Source organism: Octopus sinensis, linkage group LG1 (genome assembly GCF_006345805.1).
Source record: "Octopus sinensis linkage group LG1, ASM634580v1, whole genome shotgun sequence".
Lineage (NCBI taxonomy): Eukaryota > Metazoa > Mollusca > Cephalopoda > Octopoda > Octopodidae > Octopus > Octopus sinensis.
The window spans coordinates 33,506,931-33,514,849 of NC_042997.1; the positions used below are offsets into that span (position 1 = coordinate 33,506,931).

The window sequence follows — 7,919 nt, forward strand, 5'->3', positions numbered from 1 at the left end:
TCGACTAAAGGCGGTGCTCCAGCATGACCACAGTCAAATGACTGAAACAAGTAAAAGAGTAAGCCACCCTTATCATTTACATAAATGTTTTTGTCTCTTACATCTTATTTGTATGCCTGTCTCTCTCACATTTTGTCCATCAGCTTGGCTCTCTCTCTCACACCTCTTTATCTAACACATTTTTTTGTTTCTGTCAGTTTGTTTGTCTGTCCTTCTCTGTCTCTCTCGTGCACATATACACACATACACCACAAATTTCTTCTCCCTCCACTTATAAAGCATGGCTGAAAGAGAACATGAAACAAAGTAAAGAAAAGGTAACTAACAATAGAGAAAACAGAGGCTAACAATAGAGAAAACAGAGGCAACACACATACACACACACACACACACACAAAAATAAATGAATATTGAATTATCCCATACACAGATTATCAAATCAAATCCAATAACAAACAAAATATATCAGATTATTTTTATTATTATCAATTTTATATATATATACTTTTATATTTTAGGTTACCATCATTTTCATGTGTACCAAATCAAAGTCAACTGGTAACAAAATTCATATTCAGTTTGTTTTTTTCATCTTTTTTTAATATCATTTTTTTTCAGTAAATTTTTTTTTAATATTTTTTTAGTTTTCCTTTCCTTAAACCAGTCAGTACATTTTTTTTTAAAGTTCATTGTTGCTTTCTTTCTTTCCTTTCTTTTTCTTTTTGTTTGTTTTTTGTTACTTTCCAGCAATTAAAATCCCCACCTTATTCCCTGATTTATTCACTTGTCTTTAAAATGAAAGAAGAGAAGCAAGATGAGAAGGAAAAGAATGAAAAGATGAAGACAGGGGCAGTCGCTGGCAGTTTCCTTCTTCCCGTTTTATTTATTCATTTTTGTTGACAACACCCAAAATTTGTTCTATTAACTGAATTTGTTGGTTATCTAAAATAAACAAAGTAGAATAAAAATGAAATAAGAATAATTAAGACTAATTAGTTTTAAGTGTGATTTTGATTAACTCTGATTTCAACTTACTTTATGCCCTCCTTATATAAAGTTTTTTTATCTTATAACTAAATCATGAAATCAAGCCAGTCACTAACAGCCTTCAAATATTTCACAGAAATAGGACATTAGCCATTTCCTTAAAAATGACTTTCTAATTAGCTTACAAGCAATAAGATGAAAAGTAAGATGGATGATAAACAGATTAAGTTGGGGAAGGAGAAAAAAAACTAAAAAATTTCACCCAACCTTGTTTTGGTTGTCATAGATAAATAGCCTCAGATTTACAAAGGAAAAGAGGTTAAGGGGATTATATGACATTAATGCCTTTCTCAAAAGAATTACTGCTATCAGTGAAGTTAAAAGAAGAGAAATAGCATTACAATCACTTATTCAACCCCAGCTTAGCCATATTATAATACATTATAATAATTCTATTATAGGCACAAGGCCTGAAATATCTGGGGAGCTGGGTAGACAATCAGATTAACCTCTGCTCAACTGATACTTATTTTATCAACCCCAAAAAATGAAGGGTACAGTTGACCTTGGCAGAATTTGAACTCAGAACATAAAGAGAAACAAAATGCCTCCAAACATTTTATCCAGCAAGCTAACAATTCTACCAGCTCATCACCTTATAAAGTGCTATATAAAGTGCTGCATTATATAGAAATTGGCCTCAAGACTTATTCTTTGTAAGCCTAGTACTTATTTTATCAGTCTCTTTTGCTGAACCACTAAATTAGACACAAACACACCAACATTTGTCAAGAGATGGCAGGGGGACAAACACAGATACACACACATATATATACACAATATATATATATATATATATATATATATATACACAAAAGGGTTCTTTCAGTTTCCATCTACCAAATCCACTCACAAAGCTTTGGTCAACCTGAGGCAATAACAGATGCTTACCCAAGGTGCCACACAGTAGAACTGAACCAAGAACCATGTGGTTGGGAAGCAAGATTCTTACCATACAGCCAAACCCACGAATAATGATTTAGAAAAAAATTAAGGTGGTCAGCTGGCAGAACCATTAGCATACCAGGTAAAATGCTCAGCAGCATTTCATCCATCTCTATGTTCTGAGTTCAAATTCTACCACAGTCGACTTTGCCTTTCATCCTTTTGGGGTCAATAAAATAAGTACCAGTTGAGCACTGAGACTGATGTAATCAACTTAACCCCTTGCCCAAAACTGCTGGCTTTTTGCCAAAATTTGAAAACAATATTAAGGCAGCAAGCCAGCAGATTCATTAGCATAATTGGCAAAATGCTTAGTGGCATTTCATCCATGCATATGTTTTGAGTTCAAATTCTACCACAGTCGACTTTGCCTTTCACTCTTTTGGGGTCAATGAAACAAGTACTGGTTGAGTACTGGGACCAATGTAATTGACTTGCTCCCTTCCCCAACATTTCAGACCTTGTGACAAAATGTGAAACCAATAATGGTTTCTTAAAATAGGTACAAAGCCACAGATATGGGAGCGGGGTATAGTTGACTATGTCAATTTCAGTATTTTACAAGTATTTATTTTACTGACCTTGGAACAATGAAAAACAAAGTTGATCTGAGTGGGATTTGAACACAGAATGTAAAGCGCCAGAACAAATACTGCAAGGCATTTAGTCAAGTATTCTAAAAATTCAGCAAAGTGTAGTTAGTTCAATATGGGCAATACTGGTTCTACTTTTGGCACTTACTGTGTCATTTTTAAAGGGTTTAACCCTTATGCATTTAGCCATTTAGATCCAGCCTCTCATTCCTACCTAACAATGTCATTCTAAAAATAACAATCACATCAGCGAAATCTCAAAGCTATGAGATAATGCAAGTTTAATTCAAAACATCATGAATACACAAGCATTACATTTGACAGAGTAATTTGAATGCTAAAGGGTCAAATCTTGAGTTTAAATGTAGCTCAACAAAACTCAATACTAAAAGAACATTCATATTCCAGCAACCTATAGTTTCAGTCACTCTGGCAGTAACAGTTTCTAACATATACACAAAGCCTCAAAGTTTATGAGGATGAGTTGATTATGGTTGATCTCAGTATTTAACTAGTTCTATATTCTATCAACTCATAAGGATGAAGGGCTTTGTTGAGCTGAATTTGAAGTGTAAAAGTAAAAGGATGTAAATGAATACCTTGTGGTATTCATTTTGTTTGTTGCTTAATTAGTTCTGCTAATCCAAATAACAATAACAGAAGAAAGTGGAAAATAAAGACAAAAAATTCAAGAGAAAAAAATGACAAGAATGATAGAATGTGGACATTTAGAAACCAGAAGCTATAAGGTTTCAAAACTAAAGGTACCTTCAAAGAAACAGAGAATTTACCAAAAAGGATAAGCCAAAATTCTTCAGATGAATACTTTTGTAATTATACTGAGTTCAGGAATCCCTTTTCAAAAACAAATCCAGTCATTTACATGCCAATGCCAATCACAGACAAAAAATAAATCAAAGAATAATTTAAAATAACTGGTAGCAATATTTAACATTGAGAAGACAGGAAGAAGGAAATTGGGAGGAGGAAGAGGAGGAGCAGAAACAATATTCTTAAACATAATTTTGCTTCAAAGTGGTATGAACATAAACAGCAGTACAAGAATGTTTGACTGATGCCAAGCTCTTGGATTACAAGAGGCAAGGTTATTTGTAGTCAAAATTTGAGCAACAAGGACTTTTTCTTTTTTGTGTGTTTGTGTTTAACTTAAGAATATGGTCAATTGTCTTTGTGTTGAGGGGAAGAGTTTCAGGTCAACTGAATAAACACCAATGAATTACTAGTATTTGTATTGATATCCCACCCCCAACTTTTTTCTGTTTCTTTTTCTTTTAGATCTTTGAGGAACAAAAGGCAAAGACAACTGGATCAGGATTTAACCCTTTAGTGTTCAGATTATTCAATCAAACATAATGCTTATTGGTTCACATTGATTTGAATTAATCATGCATTATGTCATAGCTTCAAGATCTTGATGGTGTAATTACCTAATGTAGAATAACATTGTAGGGTAGGTGTGAGAGCCTGGATCTGGTCAGTTTGAACATAAAACAGATTAAATATTTTGGCCGGATATGGCCGGTTTAAATACTAAAGGGTTAAACTCAGCATATCAAGCCATTGTGTTGTGGTTTTATGCCATTTCCACCCATCCACCATTTTGTCAACCAACACAAATGATTAAGTAGTAACTAATTATTTTGGTACAGAGCTGATCGACTTTCTTTGTATTTTTTTTCTTTCTTTTTTAAGACAGCAAAAAGAGAGTAAGAAAATAAAAGTCAACAAATTCAACTCCCTTCAAATATTTTTGGTATTTGTAATGGTACATACTTTTTCTAAAACCTTGAAAAAAGAAGCAATGTCAACTCCCGAGTGATACTGAAAATAAACAAACATCCATAAATACATACATGATGAAATTATGACAGATTCCCCTGTTGATTCCACCACTGAATATTCAGTTGTTCAATCAACTGAATTACTCTTTAAATTCTTTATATCATAGGCACAAGGCTTGAAATTTGGAAGAAGGGGCTTGTTGATTATATGAATACGCAACAGGACAACTTCTAATCCTAACTCCAGTGCTAGACTGGTACTTATTTCATTGACCCTGAAAGGATGAAAGACAAAGTCAACATTGGTGGAATTTGGATGCAGAACATAAAACTTGAAGAAGTGCCCCTAAAGAATTTTTCTGGCATGTCCCTTTCAATAACAATGATTCTTTCAACTATAAACACAAGGTCTGAAATTTTGTGGGGAGGGGACTAATTACTTATACTGACTCCAGGGCTTGACTAGTATTTATTTTATCAACTCTGAAAAGATGAAATACGAAATACAACCTTGGCAGGATTTGAACTAAGAATGCAAAGCTGTAAGAAATGCCACTCAGCATTTAATCTAGCATGCTAACGATTCTGCCAGCTGGCCACCTTAAATTACTCTTTTAACATAAAAATAAGCAAGTATCTAACAGACGTATTTACACTTACATAGTTCTCAAAACCAAGTGACCAAATCAATAACACAATATGCAACTACCCTGGCCCCCACTGAACAACTAGTACAATCCATCTGATGGGATTCCCTACAGTTTCCTTGCACCTGATTTCATTTGCAAATTTGGTTTAACTTGAAACCATGGCAAAAGACATTTGACCAAACCACCATGTAGAGAAATCAAACCTGGGACTTCATGATTCCAACGAAAACTTCTTCAACACTCTGCCATGTCTGCAAGCATATGCATATAGTGTGGTATTTAGCTTTGATTTCTGCTATCTCTGCCACTTCATCGATTTAGAAAACTAAATAAATTAATGAGTGACAATGCAATCAGTTGTTAATGAAGACAATCATCTTCAGAAGCTAATAAAGTGACTGACTGATTCCAAGTCTGTTAGTAGAGATAGAGTGACCATACTCATCAATGTTTAAACATAGCCTAGAATAAACAGTTTACAATCACATAAGACAATATCTCTCTCTCTCTCTCTATATATATATATATATATATATATAGTAAATACACACACTAACCACTCAGCTCCTTTATTAGTAAAAAGCACAAATGTGTATACACATATACATATATATATATACTTTATTTGTGGGTTAACAAGGCTACAATTGGTTTCAATGGTAACCTTGTTAACAGCAATTATCAAGCCAGCCACATTGGGATGTTGGTACTCAACTCCCATCTTCTGGATAAAGAATTCTCACTTTTGATATTAGAGTATATTCTTTTATTCTTTTACTGAGGCTGGAGCCATGCTAGAGCACTGCCTTTCACATGGTAATTGGTAGCACTGAATAGAGCTCAGTGGAGAAGCTCATGCTTCCTAACCATCGCCAACTTAGAAGCAACCAGAATCAAAACTCCAAAGGAGAAAAGAACCGTGCACAGAGCCAGGTCCAACCTAGCTCCAGATGATGACCACCACTGCAACAGGATATGCAAATACTAGACAGGTCTGTGTTCCTATATGAAATAGCAACAAAACATTAAACTGAGAACACTGTGCAGCTGTTTCCTGCTAAACCCTCATTCACCAAAACAACAAAGACCAATTATCATTTAATGTCCACTTCTCTAAGCTTTCATGGAACAGATAGAACTTGTTGAGGTAGAATTTTTCTAATGCTGGATGCTCTTCCTGTCAACAACCCTTACCTGTTTCCAAGTAAGGTTACTCTATTTTTTCTATGGTCAGTCAAGTTTTTCATGGAAAAATGGGAATGAACAACACCACTTATATGACAGTGATGCTCATTTACAATCATTACATGATGTCAAGACACAGGTACACAAGCAACAGGCTTTTCTTCAGTTTCTGTCAACCAAATCCATTCGCAAGGCTTTGGTCAGCCCAGGGATGTAGAAGACACTTGCCAAAGGTATTGTACAGTAGGACTGAACCCAAGACCATATATGGTTGAGAGGCAAGCTTAACCACAGTCACACCTGCATCTACCTTTCTCTCTCACACATTATATATATATATATATATATATATATATATATATACACACTCTTTACTCTTTTACTTGTTTCAGTCATTTGACTGCGGCCATGCTGGAGCACCGCCTTTAATCGAGCAACTCGACCCCGGGACTTATTCTTTTGTAAGCCCAGTACTTATTCTATCGGTCTCTTTTACCGAACCACTAAGTAACGGGGACGTAAGCACACCAGCATCGCTTGTCAAGCAATGCTAGGGGGACAAACACAGACACACAAGCATATATATATATATATACATATATACGACGGGCTTCTTTCAGTTTCCGTCTACCAAATCCACTCACATGGCTTTGGTCAGCCCGAGGCTATAGTAGAAGACACTTGCCCAAGGTGCCACGTAGTGGGACTGAACCCAGAACCATGTGGTTGGTAAACAAGCTACTTACCACACAGCCACTGCTACAGATATATAAAAAGTAAATTGATTTCCATTGGTTTTGTTGATGAGTATTTAGTTATTCAATCAACTGAACTACCTGCTCACTGAATTAGCATGTAAGTAGCTGAATATTCCACAAACACTTGTCTACCATTAATGTAAACCTCAAGCAGAATCAGCATGACACAGTAGCATCATGACAAAGCCAGATATTTGAATTTGGGGTATAAGACCCTCTGATGGATGTCCATTTTCTATTTAACCAGTTTTACTGACAAGAATTGAGTTAACCCGAGTCTACAGAAATTGACACTGACGCAAGATGTCACACAGTAGGATTAAATGTAGGACCTCATGACTGCAAAGCAAACTTATGCAGATATACATATTCACGCATCCATACACACATATATACATTGATGTAAGGCGGCGAGCTGGCTGAAACGTTAGCACGCCGAGCGAAATGCGTAGCCGTATTTCGTCTGCAGTTACGTTCTGAGTTCAAATTCCGCCGAGGTCGACTTTGCCTTTCGTCCTTTCGGGGTCGATAAATTAAGTACCAGTTACGCACTGGGGTCGATGTAATCGACTTAATACCTATGTCTGTCCGTATTTGTCCCCTCTGTGTTTGGCCCCTTGTGGGTAGTAAAGAAATATATATATACATTGATGCATACATAATTTGCTTTGGATTTTACTGATCATGGTTATTAGCTGGGTGACTTCCAATGTGTAATGGAGTAGTGGCACATACTGTAGGAATACAAATAAATATTTCTATTTAATCATTCAGTCACAAGGTTAATTAGCAATTTTTTAATGATGTCAGGTATTCCACAAATTCAATCCTTGTAACAATATTTACTACACATCCATAAGGTGAAGAAATAGAATAAATGAAGATAAGTGAATAATGACAGTTGATCTATATTTTCTAGTGGTTCAGAAATGCCTGCTG

At 35.3% G+C, this 7,919-nt stretch overlaps 1 protein-coding gene across 2 annotated transcripts in view; it reads right to left on the reverse strand.

Moving 5' to 3' along the window:
• Positions 1 to 643: 643 nt before the first annotated feature.
• The window catches only part of LOC115209032 (ADP-ribosylation factor-like protein 5B), a 147,938-nt gene continuing 140,662 nt past the window's right edge, over positions 644 to 7,919 (reverse strand). For both annotated transcript variants that reach the window (XR_003881308.2, XR_004997285.1), the window contains exon 8: positions 644 to 942. The gene's annotated coding sequence lies outside the window, so the exon portion shown is untranslated. The remainder of the gene's footprint in view (positions 943 to 7,919) is intronic.